Source organism: Diaporthe citri (assembly GCF_014595645.1).
Source record: "Diaporthe citri strain NFHF-8-4 chromosome Unknown scaffold_5, whole genome shotgun sequence".
Lineage (NCBI taxonomy): Eukaryota > Fungi > Ascomycota > Sordariomycetes > Diaporthales > Diaporthaceae > Diaporthe > Diaporthe citri.
In genome coordinates, this window is record NW_025064850.1 from 999,802 (window position 1) to 1,015,214 (window position 15,413).

Below are 15,413 nucleotides of genomic sequence, written 5' to 3' on the forward strand. Positions count from 1 at the left end.
AGTAATAGCTAATCTTTAACCTTTAATTAATAATAATATAAAAGTAAAAAGAAAAAGAAGAAAAGAGAAAAAAAGAGGGCTTAGCTATAAATAAATAGGTATAATAATATATATAAGCTAAAGTAATAAAAGCTAATAACTTACTGCCCTTAAGTTAAATGGTTATATTAATTAAAAGGAAGGAGTAATAAAGAGGCTTATAAGTTATTATTAAAAGCTATTAATTTATTATTTTATTAATAATTAAAGTAAAAGGGTATATAATCTTTCATTTCTCTTAAATAATAGTTAATTGCAAAGTATTCCTTTTTTAATTTATAAATTTATTAAGCATAAATTAAAATAAATTACTTAGCTAAAATTCCTTTATAATAAAAAGATAAATAACTTTTTTATAAATAAAGAATTAAAAGTAAGTAACTTCTTTTTAATAATAAATTAACCTTAATTAAAAGTAAAATAGTAAATTATTCCTTTTAATAATAAGGTAGCTTATTATTAGCATTACCTGCCTTTTTTTATTATAATAACTTTATATATATAAATTTCCTTTTTTCCCTTAAGTTTTTTTTTCCTTCTTTCTTTTTTTAATATCTTTTTAACTTTAATTAACCTTTAAGTTAAGCTAAAATTAAAGCAAAATATTATAATTTTTTTATTCTTTAATATCTTTTTATAATAATATTTTTATTATTAAATTTTCCTTAATTAAGATTAAGGAGTTTAATATAAAAGGATTCCCCTTTTCCTTTTTAAGCTATTTATTATAACTTATAAGCTAAGCAAATTTTAATTAAAGGTATTTATACCTTTTTTAAGCTAAAAGGTATTTTTAATAAAGGTTAATTTATTAAAACTATTTTTTATAATGCCTTTATAAAAAGCATTTATATATATAAGATTATTAATACTAAATAAAATTAATACTTTATTTAATAACTTATTAATTTTATCTTTAAAAAGGTAATTAAGGAATTATTTAATAGGTTTCTTAATAAGTTATAAAAAGAATGGTTTTTAAATAATATTAAGAATTTAATTAAAAGCTATATAAATATTATTATTATTAAGGAAAGTAATAAAGCTTTTTATAAAAAGTATATAATAATAATATATAATTACTTTAATTATTATTATTAAGCAGCTTTATTTATAGCCTTTTATAGCTATTAAAATGCTTTCCCTTATAAGTATTGCTTAAAATGCATAAATTATAACTTTTCCTTAATTATAAATGGAAATGTTTTTATTATAATTCTCTTTTTTAATTATTATTTTTTATATAGTTTTTATAATAATGCTTATATTAATTATATTTATTATATTAAGGAATTTAATTATATCTTTAATAAATATAGTAATATAAAGAAAGTATAAAAGGTTATAATAATTAAGTAAGTAGAGTTTAAGAGTATATTTAATTTTATAATTATTATTAATAAGATAATATAATTTAAAGGAATGATTAGCTTTAATATTATTTAAAATAAGGAAGTTAATATTATTTAAGGTTAATAATTATAATTTTATAATGTAAAATTCTTATTATATTAATTATAAAAATAAGCTTTTAGTAAGGTATAAATAATAATTAAGATAAAAAGAAAAAGAGAAAAAGTAAATTAAATTATTAGAAAAAAAAAGAAAATTTTTAATTTTAGTAAGAAAATAATAAATAAGTATATAATAAATTTTATAATGCATTTTTTAAAAATATAATATTTTATATTTAAATTTAAGGTTAAATTTAATTAAGTAAATAAATGCATATAAAAAGAAATTTTATATTATAATAAATATATATGTATATATATATAAAAAAAGATAGCTTCCCCCCCCTTTAAATAAATATTTAAGTTAAGATTTAAAAGTATTATTAAGCTAATTATATTAAGAATATTAAGGGTTATTTAATTAAAGCAAAGGAATATTAATAAATTATAAAGGCTTATTTTTTAAGTTTCTTTATTTTATATATAAGCATATTATAAGTTTAATATTTTAAATATTAAAGTTTAAAGAATTTAATAAATTTAAGCTTATAAATAATTAATATATTTAAATAATAAATAAAGATATATTTACTTAATTTTAATAATAATTAAAGTTAAGGTTATTTAAAATAGGGTTAAATAGGCTAAATTTTATTAAAATATTTAAAAAGGGGTTATTATTTATAATAATTATAAGATTAGTTTTTTAAAGTAAATAAGGTTTAGGTTTTTATATTTTAAAATAGTTAATAAATTTTTTTAATTATTTTAATGAAAATATGCTTAAAAAGTAAATATTATTAAGTATTTAAAGTTTATAAATATTATTATAATAAATATTATAAATAATAAAAGAATTAAATTAATAATAAGTTAATTTTTAAAATAAGGAATAATTAACTTTTTTTTACTTATTAATAAGTAAAATTAGGTTATCTTTTTTTAAGAGAATTAATTAAGGGAAATTATAATATATATCTTATTATGCAGCTTTTTTCTTATAATTTAAGATTAATTTAATTATTATATTTATATTTTATAAGAAATTAAAAAGTAATTAAAGCTAGGAATTAAAAGTATTTTAAATAAATATATTTAAAGTTTAGGTTTAAATATATTATATAGGAATAATAGTTTTAATTAAAATAATTAATTTAAAGCTATAAAAAAAATAAAAAGAACTTTTTTTATAAAATCTTTTAAGTAAAGTTTAATTAATAAAGAAAGCATAAAGTAAGATTTATACTTAGCCTTTAATCTCTTTATTAAGTATCTTTTTAATAATAGCTATAATAATAAAGTATTTATATTTAATAATATTATTAATATAAGGATTATATATTAAGATTATAATCTTTTTAACTTTAATTATTAAAAGATATTAAGTAAATTAACTTATATTTTCTTATTTTTTATTTATTATTATCTTTATTAAAAATCTTTATTTAAGAAAAAAATTTTAAATAAAGAACTTTTTAATACTTTTTAAGTTAGCTATTTTAAGAAATATAGCTTTAATTTATTTTATTAAGTTATATTATTTTTTAATTAACTTATTATATTTTTAATTAAAAGGTAAATATTAAATATTAATATAAATTTTAATAAATAATTAATTTAGCATAATTAAAATAATTTTATTATTATAAATTTAAGTATTTTATTTATTATAATAAGGATAGTTAATAATAGCTTTTTTAATATTAATATATATTCTTTTTTAATAATATATAACTTAAATTTAAAAATAAATAACGTTTTTTTTATAATATTTAAAAAAAGCATAATAATTTTTAATAATTTCTTATTTTTAATTAAGGTTATTAATAACTTATTATTATAATAAATTCTTTTTAAGTTATTTTTAAAAAGTTTTTTTATAAATAAAGAAATAATAAGCTTTTTTATAAAAAAATAATTATTATTATAATATTAAGTTTTTAAGATAAGTTTTATAATAAAGATATTAAGTAATTTTAAGTAATTCTTTTAATTAAAAATAATTATTAAGTAATAATAATTCTTAATTAAATAATTAAAGTTAAGATAATTAATTAAGAAAAGCATTATATTAATTTTTAATATTTTCTTTAAATTTATAATTTATTTTATTTAATAATTTTAATAACTTTTTAAAAAGTATATTTATAATAATATTTTTAAAACCTTTAATATAATAAATAATAAAATTATATATTTTAATTATAGCTAATTACCTTATAATATAAGCGCTTAATATATTTAAGGTAAATTTCTTTAATTATTAAATTAAGATATTTAAATTTATCTTTAAGATAAAGTAAATGCTATAAATATAAAAGTATAAATACTTAATTATATATAAAATAGCTTTATATTTTTATTTTATTATATTATATAGCTTTTTAGCCTTTATTTAAGTATTACTCTTATATTAAATTAAATATTGCAATTTATTTTTAATTTATATAAAATATATATCTTATTTCTTAAAACTTATATTTATTATAAAAATAATCTTATTATTAAAATAATTAATATTAATTAAGTATAGCTTTAAAGTAATTATAATTTTAAAAATATTTATAATTTCTTAATAATTTAGGATTTATTAATAAGGTATATTTTTTTTTAAAAGGTTAAATAATAACTTAGTAATAATCTTATAAAAAAGTATTTATGCTTTATAAAAGTTTAATAAGCTTAAAAAAGATTTAAGCTTAATTATATTTTTATAAGTATTTTATTTATTAATTTTAATAATTTTTTTATTTAATAAAAATTAATTAAGTATTTTATAAGTATAGCTAATAATATTAGCTTATTATTTATATTATTTTAATTTAATAATATTAATTGCTTTTTTAATTAACTTAAAATTATAAAGAATATTATTAAAATTCTTAATATGCTTAGCTATATATTTTTAAATTCTTAATAAGATAAGTACTTTTTTATTTTTATAATTTATTTTTAAATTTTTAATTATAATATTATTAAGAAAGGGTTTATATATTATAAAAATTAAGTTATAAAAGATTTAAATTATATATTATATAAATTAAGTAATAAAATTTATAATTTTTATAAATAAGTTATATTATTAAAATAATTTAATTAAAATAAAAAAGATTATAATATTTTAGCTTTTCTTATTTAGCTTAATTTAATTATATTTTAAAAAAAAGTTAAGAAAAGATAATATTTTATATATTATAAATTTTTTAATAAACTTATTTATTAATAGCAAGATAAAGATATTTTTAATTATAACTTTATTAGCTTTTAAAATATTATTAATAAATTAATAATTAAAGTTTTTTTTATATAAGAAATTATTAATTTTTATAAGTAGCATAAAATTTCTTAATAACTTTATTAGCTTATTAATTTTTAAGTATTTTAATAGCTATTTTTCTTAAAGCTTTTAAAAGTTAAATTATCTTTGCTTAATATACCTTATAAGGAATTATTTAAATAAATTATAATAATGCTATATTAATATTAATTTAAGTAATATAAGATTAGTTTTATATTAAAGATTTCTCTTAATTAAAAAGTAAATAAATAAATATTTTTTTTTTTTTTTTAAAAAGGAGTTATAATTTTTTTATAAAAAAGTATTTAATTAATTAAGTATTAATTTTAATCCCTTATTAATTAAAAAAAACTTAAGCTAAATTTAAATATTATATTTACTTTTATAATTTTTATTTATAGCTAATTTTACTTTTTCTTTATAAATAAGTTTTTAATTAATTATGCTTTTAAGAATAATATTATTAAAAGAATAATTATTTATAAAATGGATTTTAATACTTATTTACTTATAAAGAGTTTTAATTAAAGGTTAAAAGGTTTTATTAATTAATTTAATAGCTATTAAAGTAAAAGAAATCTTATTAACTTATTTTTTAATATATATAGCTTTTTTCTATAAATAAATATTATAAATATAAGTTAATATTTATTAACCTTTTTTTTTAGCTTAATAAATCTTTTAAACTTTAATTTAAAAGTTTTTTATAAATATAAAAATTAAACTTTTTATATTTTTATTTAAAAAAATATTTAAAACCTTTTTATTTTTTTTTATTTTAATATTAAAATAAATTAATATTATTAATATATTAATTAATATTAAGCTTTAATTAAGGCTTAAAGAAAGTAAAAAAATGCTTTTAAAAGCTAATAAATACTTTTAAGAAACTTAAGCTTTCTTAAGAAAAGCTACTTTAAAAGGCTTTTAATTTTTTTATCTTAAATTATATATTACCTTAATATTATTAAGAATAAAATAGGTATAAAGGTATTTCTTTAATTATTTAAATATTAAGTTTATATTTAAGAAAAAGGATATTTTTAAAAAAATATAATATAAGGTATTAAAGGCTTTATTATTAATAATAAAGAATATAGCTTTAATTTTATTTAAATTAATATAAATTTACTTTTTTATAACTTTAATTAAAGATAAAAAATTTCTATTATATACTATTAAGTTTATATTATTAAGTAAAGTATATAAAAATTTATTATATTTATAATATAATAAAAGCAAAAGATTTATCTTAACTTTAATATTTAAAAAAGCAAGCTATAAAAAGTAATTATTTACTTTTATATAAATTATTAAGTAAGTTAAATTAAAATATTTTTAATTAATTATATTTATAATAAATATAATAATAAAGTTAACTTAATATTAAATAATTTATAATAAATTAATTAAAATATTAGCCTTAATATTATTTCTTAAGAAAGTAATTACGTTAATTTTAAGAAATAAGTTTTTAATGTAATTTTTAAAATGCATTAGCTTAAAAGGTACCTTTAATAAAGTATATACCTTAAATTATATTATTAATAAGTACTTAATTAAAATTAAATTAATATTGCTAAGCATTAAAATGTTTATAATACTTATTTTAATAATTACAATTAAAATTACTTAAGTTACTTTTTCCTTAAGTAATAAGGGTTATTAAATATGCTTTTTTAATTTTAAGTTTATTGCATTTATTAAGCTTACTTTGTTATGGGTTGGCCTTAAGCGTTTGCTAAAAGGTACTTAAAAAGAGTTATAAATTATAATATTTAAGAAGTAAGTTAAGCCTTAAAAGAGCTTAACTTTAAATTTATCTTTTAAGTATATGCCCCATTATATAAAAGGATTAAGTGTAATATAAGCTTAATATAAGTATGCATTATAACTTAGGTAATAACTTAAGCTTATTATATAACCCTTTTTTTACTCTTATATTATATGTAATAAAGATTAAATTTAAGGCTTTTATAATCTTATGTTAATTATATATTTACCTTATTATATATTTATTTTAAGGTTATATTTATTTACTTTAAAAGTAATAATTATTTATTTTATTTTTATATTAGCTATATTTATATATTATGCTTAATATAATGCAATATAAAGTATATATTATATATATTATAAATTATTATAATATAATAATATTATTGCTATATATATAATTTTTTATTAATATATTATAATTATATATAAGTTATATATATTATTAGCTTTAAGTTATAATATATCCTTATTAATATATTAACATTGCTTATTATAATTATTACCCTTATATTATATTTATTATTGCTACTTAAAACAACTTTCTTATAATTATACTCTTCTTTGCAATTCCTTTTTCTTAATACTATATTATTATTATAATATATTTATTATATATACTATTTTATTACCTTTATGCAACCTTTTTATTACCTTTATAATTATTTTTTTTATTTATATTAATTACCCTTTAGCTTTATCTTACCTTTAATTAAGAAGCCTTTTTTAACTTAATTAATACTTATATAATCCCTTAGCCTCCTTATAATTTAATTTTTTAATTATTTATCCTTATGTTTATTATACTTTTTTTATAGCTATCTTTTTTTATTAAAAAGCCATTATCTTAATATATTAATACCCTTTTAATCCCTTAATAATTCCTTAATATACCTTTTTTTATTTATATTTTATTTATTAAGCGCTCTTTCCCTAACTTATTAATACTTTTTTAATTCCTTAATATCCTTCTTAATACCTACTTTCCTCTTATTATGTAAAAAAAAGAATAAGAAATGGCTTTTATTATAAATTTTAGTAATTAGCATGGTAGCTTTAATATAGCCATTATTAATAATAATAGCAATAATAAGCTGCCTTATTATCTTAATAATATAACTTTTAAGATTATTTTATTTTTCCCTTAATATAAATTTATTATAGTTATTAATTAAATGTAAAGATATTATGCTATAGGATTATATTAAGTGCTTAGTGATTTTAATAATAAGAATTAATAACTTATTAAGTAGCTATCCTTTCCTTATAAACTATGCATTATAACTTTTTATAAAACTAATAAGCTGCTTATTTATATTTTTAAAGGTTGCAATGCATTTTATATTAGCTATTATTATTATAAGCATAAATGCATTTAATATATATATATATTTATTAATTTATTGCTATTATAAAATGCATAATATTATTTAAAAGGAATAATTGCTATTAATAATAGCTACATCCTTATTTTTAAATAAATTAAGTTTGCTACCCTTATTTATAATAATATAATTATATTTATCTTAGCCTTTAATTATATTATTATTAATTTTTATAAAGCTATAAGCATTACATTAATAAAGCTGCTCTTTGCCGCTTTTATTATTTATTTAAATAATTATGTTTATTCTTATAATATAGCCTTAATTAATATTTTTGCTAATTTTATTAAGGATATACCCTTAATCCCATTATAGTTTATTAATATATTTTCATTCTCTGCTAATATTAATATAATTATACATTGTATTAATAATATTAGCGTTAATAACTATTAGCTAACCTGCTTTACTTAAGGAATAATAAATGCCTTTATAACCCTTAATAATAATTAAAGAGCTAAAGCTAGTTATTGCGCTAACAATATACACGCCCTTAATATAAGTACCCCCCTTATCCTTTTCCTATATTTATATTAACTTAACCTTAAGCATGCTTTAATGCATTTAAGGACCGCTATTATAAGGAGTTTAATATAATAATTAACGCTTTAAATGCCCTTACTAGCTAAGTTTTTAATATTAAGCAGTATAATTATGATTTAAATTACTATTATACCTATAATAAGTTTAAGAAAAAGGAGTAAAAAGATAAGAAAAAGGACTTTAAAAACTTGCCTTTCTTTAGCTATGATGCTCCTTATTATAAGCATTAACTAGCTTAGCCCATTATTATAGTTATAATAAGTTTAAGTAATTAAAAGCTTTATTTTTAAATAAAAAGTTTATAAATTTAACTTTTATTATTATTAAGTTATTATAGCCTTATTATTAGCTTTTACAATTCTTAATTTTATAATTAAATATTTTTAATATACTTACTTAAATAAATAATAATAAAGGAATTTTAAAAAGGTAATATACTTAATATAATCCCGCCTTATAAAAAATTAGCTATATAGCTTAATTTTCTTTTAACTTAATATACTACTTAGTTTTTTATAAAAAAAGGATTTAGTTTATTTATTAAGCAAGTATATAATAAATCCTAATTAATTAAAAATATTTATATATAGATAAGGTTATGGGTTTAAATCCCATTATTACTATGCCTTATTTAAGCATAATAAATATTTAAGGCTTGCCTTACAACCTTATTTAAATAGCTTATAACAATATAATAAAATCCTATCTATCTTTATCCCATCCCTACTTATAACCTTTATTATTTTACATTATATTTTTAAATAAGCCTATTAAGCTTAATGCAAGCTTACCTTATAATTACTTTAAATAAGCAATTCCTTATAAGTAATAGCATTTTTTTATTATACCTTAAATAAATTAAGGGTTATTAATCCTTATAAGTTCCTAAGGGGTTCCTATATTAATATATTTTAGCCTTTTTATTTAATATAAACTTACTTCTTAAGGAAATTATTTTATAAATACTTTAGCATATTCTTAATCACTAAAATTTTCTTTATAAGGTACTTTTTATTTTAGCTTTTATTTACTTTATTTAAAACTAGTATAATACTTAACTAAATATTTATAAATATTTAAATAAATAGTAAATCCTTTATAACATGCTTAACTTAATTAATATTAAAGGTGAAATAAACCCAGCTTAATATATTTAAAATAATTATCTAAGGCATAAGGATATTTATTATAATGTATTTTTAATATAGCTAGTTAAGCTTTTTTATTAATTAAATAATTTAAAAGTGCTTTAAAAATAGCTATATTTAATTATTAATGCAAAACCTTTTCGCTATTTAATAATATTTATTAGCTATTTGCTTTTATTATTGCTAAATAAAAATAATAATGGCTTAAGCAATATTCATTTTAATTTAAAGATAATTTAAAAATATAGCTACCCAGCCCTTAAAACTAACCATAAACGTTATTATATTTAAAGGGCTTGGAATTACCTATACATTAAACCTATTTATTAGCTAATTTAAGCTTTAATTAATTATTATTAAATTCCTATTATTTAGCGTTATTTAATAAGTTAAAAAGTAATTAGCTTAATTATCTTATAAGAAAATAATAATATTATATAAGTATTTTTATACTTCTTAATTTATCCGCTTTATGCTACTATTTATTTTAAGGTAATATATTATAAATAAAAGGCATTTTATATTTACTTAAACACATAAAAAAGCTTAAAACGCCCTTATTTAATTAAAGCCTTAATTATTAATAATAAATATAAAGAACTTATAATAACGTTATTATAAAGTAATAAAGCATTATATATAATCTTTTATAATTATAAAGTATATTGCTTTTAAGAAAACTTATTTTAAAAAGCAATTTATAATAATTATTAAATAATGCAAGCCATTCTTATAAGTTAATAAGTTTATTATAAAATTAATAAATATTTAAAATTAATAGTAATTTAAAGAAGGAATAAGGCAAAGCAAGCCTTGCTATAGCTATTAATTAAGTTAGGTTTAATAGCATACATTATAATTTTAAATAAAATATTAAATTGCTTATAATATATTATCTTAATAAAAGTTATATAAAAGGACTTAAAAGGTTTCTTTTTATCTTAAATGCCTTATTATAAGAAAGTTATAAGCCCACTGCAATATTAATATAATAAGTAATTCTTAACTTAAAAGCTATAACTAACTTTAAAACTAAAGCACATTATATATTGAAAACAAGCTACTTAAATAATGAGGGATAGGTTTTGCTAAACCCTCTTAAAGATAACTTAAGGAGGAGCTTTAATGCAATAAAGAGAGAAGATAAGAATAAAAGGGAATTAAAGAAAGGAAAAAGATAAATATTTTAAAAATTCTTAAAAATAAGAAAAGTTTAATTAAAGTATTAAATATATAAGAAAAAAAAAAGTTAATTTCTTAAAAAAATATTTAAAATAAATATAAAAGGTAGCTTTTTATAATTAGCTAAAATTTAATATAATATTATTTCTTATATAATTCTTTATATTTATTAATATATTTCTTTTTAAATACTTTATAATAAATATTATAAAAACCATTAAAAAAAAAACTTTATTATTTTTAATTAAGCTTTTAAGTTTTAAAATTTATTTTATTATAATTTTAATTATTATTATTAGTTTTAATTCTTTACTTATTTATTTTATTATAGCTTTTATTTTTTTATAAAAGCTTTAAATATTCTTAAAATTTACTTAATAATATATTTATTAATTATATTTTTTTAATTATTAAAGTTTATTTTAATAATTAGCATTAATATAGCTATTAAAAATTTAAATATCTTTATAAAATAAAAAGTAAATTTTTTTTTTTTTTTAATTATTATATTAAATATAATATATTAGCTTTATTAACTTTTGCTTTTACTTTTTATAAAGCTTTTGCTTTTACTTTTACTTTTTATAATACTTTTACTTTTAATATTTATGCCTTATATTTAATTATTTAATTAATTTATTTATAAGCCTTTTAAATTATTCTTAAGTAAATTTTATTATTATTTTAATTATTTTAAGTTAATTAATATATTTTAAGTTTTATTTATATTTATTATTAAGATAAGTAAATAAAAAAGATTTTTATATATATTAAAATAAGCATTTTTTATTAACTTTAAAATATTTTATAATATAATGCTTAAGTTAAAGGCTTATTTAATTAAAGTTATATTTAATTAATTTTAAGCTATTTAAAAGTTTATACTTTATTATATATTAAATATTTAAAATTAAGTTATTAAATTAATTTATATTAAAGGTATTATTTCCCTTATACCCTTTTTATAATTAATAGTAATTTTAATATATTATAATTTAAATAGCTATTGCTAAATAATATTCCTTTATAATAAGAGCTTATTTCTTGCTTTAATTACTTTTATGCCATTAATTTTAATAAAGGGAATTAATATAAGTATTTAAATAGCTTTATTAATTTTATTAAGCTTTAATTAAATAATAAATATTTAAATAATAATGCTAATAATAGCTTTAAGTATTTTATAATATATAGTTTTAATTAAAAAAGTCTTAATTTAATTTTATACTTTTTAATTATTTTTTTTTTAATTTTTTTTAAAATAATTTCTAATAAACTTAATAGCATATTATTTATAAAATACTTTATTAATTTATCTTAATCTTAATATAAACTCTTTATTAAAATTTTACATTTTATTTTTTAAAGTAGCTATTAAATATTTATAAATAAATACTTTAGCATTTTTATTTATTTTATTCTTTTTATCTTTTAATATAAAATTATTTTATAATAAGCAATAGTTCTTTATTTTATTAAAAATTGCTATTATTTAATAATTAAATATATAAATAAGCATAATAATAAATTTATAATTCTTTATTAATTTATATTATTAATATTTCTTAAGTAAGGTATAATTATAATATAAAGATTTTTTAAATAAAAATATAATATTTTAAAAGTTAAAAAATTATTAAGTTATAAAAGCTATAATATATTAAGTTTTTAGTTTTTTGCATTTATAAAGCATTCCTTTTATATTAAAGAGATTAAAAGTAAGGAAGGCTTAATATTATTTTATTAAATTTATTAACTTAGTTAATTTTTTTAGCTTAAAATAAAGATTAATACTTAAGAAATATTTTTATATTATCTTTATAAGCTTATTATTAAATATTATTTATTTTATATTAAAGAATAATAATTAATTAAGGATTTAAAATTGCTAAATATTATTTAAGTAAACTTTATTTATAATAATTCTTATTTTAAAAGGATTTTTAAAAAAGTTAATATTTACTTTTTAAGTAAAGTTTTATTAATTTTAAATATTTATAATATTTAAAAATTATAATGCTTTATTAAGTAGGTTTTTAAAGTTATTAAAGTAAGAAAGTTTTAAAATTATTAATGCTAAATTATTCTTTTTTAAATTAATAGGCTTAATTATTAAAATTAAGGTATTAAGGTTTTAAAATATTTTATAATATAAGGGCGATTAAGACTGCTTTTTTGCCTTATCTTTTTAGCTAAAAGATATTTTAATTTTTAATTATAGGAAAAGGAGGCAAAGGAGATAAGTAATAAAGTAAAGAGTAAATAATAAAAGTTAGGTAATGAAAAAGAGAGGTATAATAATGAAAAGAGCCTTGCACCCTTAGAAATTACTATATAAGTAATTAAAATAAAGAGGGTTGAAAATAAGGAAAAGATATAATTAATATTTAATTATAACTTAAGGTAGTTTTTATAAATAATTATTGCTTATTTTTAAATAATAATTAGATAAAAGAAAGATTAATATATTAAAAGTATATTATTATTAAGATAGTTAAGTAGCAGTTAACTTTTAATCTTTAATTAATAATAATATAAAAGTAGGAAGAAGAAGAAGAAAAGAGAGGAAGAGAGCTTAGTTATAAATAAATAGGTATAGTAGCGTATATAGGTTAAAGTAGTAAAAGCTAATAACTTACTCTTCTTAAGTTAAATGGTTGCATTAATTAAAAGAAAAGAGTAATAAAAAGGCTTATAAGTTATTATTAAAAGCTATTAATTTATTATTTTATTAATAATTAAAGTAAAAGGGATATATAATTTCTTATTTTTTTTAAATAGCAGCTAATTATAAAGTATTCTTTTTTTAATTTATAAGTTTATTAAGTATAAATTAAAATAGGCTATTTAATTAAAATTTCTTTATAATGAAAAGATAAATAACCTTTTTATAAGTAAAGAATTAAAGGTAAGTAACTCCTTTTAAGTAATAAATTAATCTTAATTAAAAGCAAGGTAATAAATTACTCCTTTTAATAATAAGGTAGCTTATTATTAGCATTGCTTATCTTTTCTTATTATAGCAACTTTATATATATAAATTTTCTTTCCTTCTTTAAGTTTTTTTCTTCTTTTTTTTTTTTCTTAATATCTTTTTAACTTTAATTAGCCTTTAAATTAAGCTAAAATTAAAGTAAAATACTATAATCCTTTTATTCTTAAATATCTTTTTATAATAATATCTTTATTATTAAACCCTCTTTAATTAAGGTTGGGAAGTTTAATATAAGAGGATTTCCCTTTCTCTTTTTAAGCTATTTACTATAACTTATAAGCTAAATAAATTTTAATTAAGGGCATTTATACCTTTTTTAAGCTAAAAGGCATCCTTAATAAAAATTAATTTATTAAGATTATCCTTTATAATGCTTTTATAAAAGGCATTTATATATATAAAATTATTAATATTAAATAAAATTAATACCTTGCTTAATAACTTATTAATCCTATCTTTAAAAAAGTAATTAAAGAATTATTTAATAGGTTTTTTAATAAATTATAAAAAAAGTAGTTTTTAAATAATATTAAGAATTTAATTAAAAGCTATATAAATATTATTATTATTAAGGAAAGTAATAAGGCTTTTTATAAAAAGTATATAATAATAATATATAACTACTTTAATTATTGCTATTAAGCAGCTTTGCTTATAGCCTTTTATAGCTATTAAAATGCTTTCTCTTATAAGTATTGCTTAAAGTATATAAGCTATAACTTTTTCTTAATTATAAATAGGAATATTTTTATTATAATTCCTTTTTTTAATTACTACTTTTTGCATAGTTTTTATAATAATGCTTATATTAATTATATTTATTATATTAAGGAATTTAATTATACTTTTAATAAATATAGTAATATAAAGAAGGTATAAAAGGCTATAGCAGCTAAATAGGTAAAGTTTAAGGATATGCTTAGCTTTATAATTATTATTAATAAAATAATATAACTTAAAGAAATAATTAGCTTTAATATTATTTAAAATAAGGAGGCTAATATTATTTAAAGTTAATAATTATAATTTTATAATGTAAAATTTTTATTATATTAATTATAAAAATAAGCTTTTAATAAGGTATAAATAGTAATTAAGATAAAAAGAAAAAGGGAAAAATAAATTAAGTTATTAAAAAAAAAAAGAAAGTTTTTAATTTTAATAAGAAAATAATAAATAAGTATATAATAAATTTTGCAATATATTTTTTAAAAATATAATATTTCTTATTTAAACTTAAAGCTAAATTTAATTAAGTAAATAAATATATATAAAAAGAAATTCCATATTATAATAAATATATATATATATATATGCAAGAAAAAATAATCCCCCCCCCTTAAATAAATACCTAAGCTAAGATTTAAAAGTATTATTAAGCTAGTTATATTAAGAATATTAAGGGTTGTTTAATTAAAGCAAAGGAATATTAATAAATTATAAAGGCTTATTTCTTAAATTTCTTTGCTTTATATATAAGCATATTATAAGTTTAGCATTTTAAATATTAAAGTTTAAAAAATTTAATAAGTTTAAGTTTATAAATAATTAATATACTTAAGTAATAAATAAAGATATATTTAATTAGTTTTA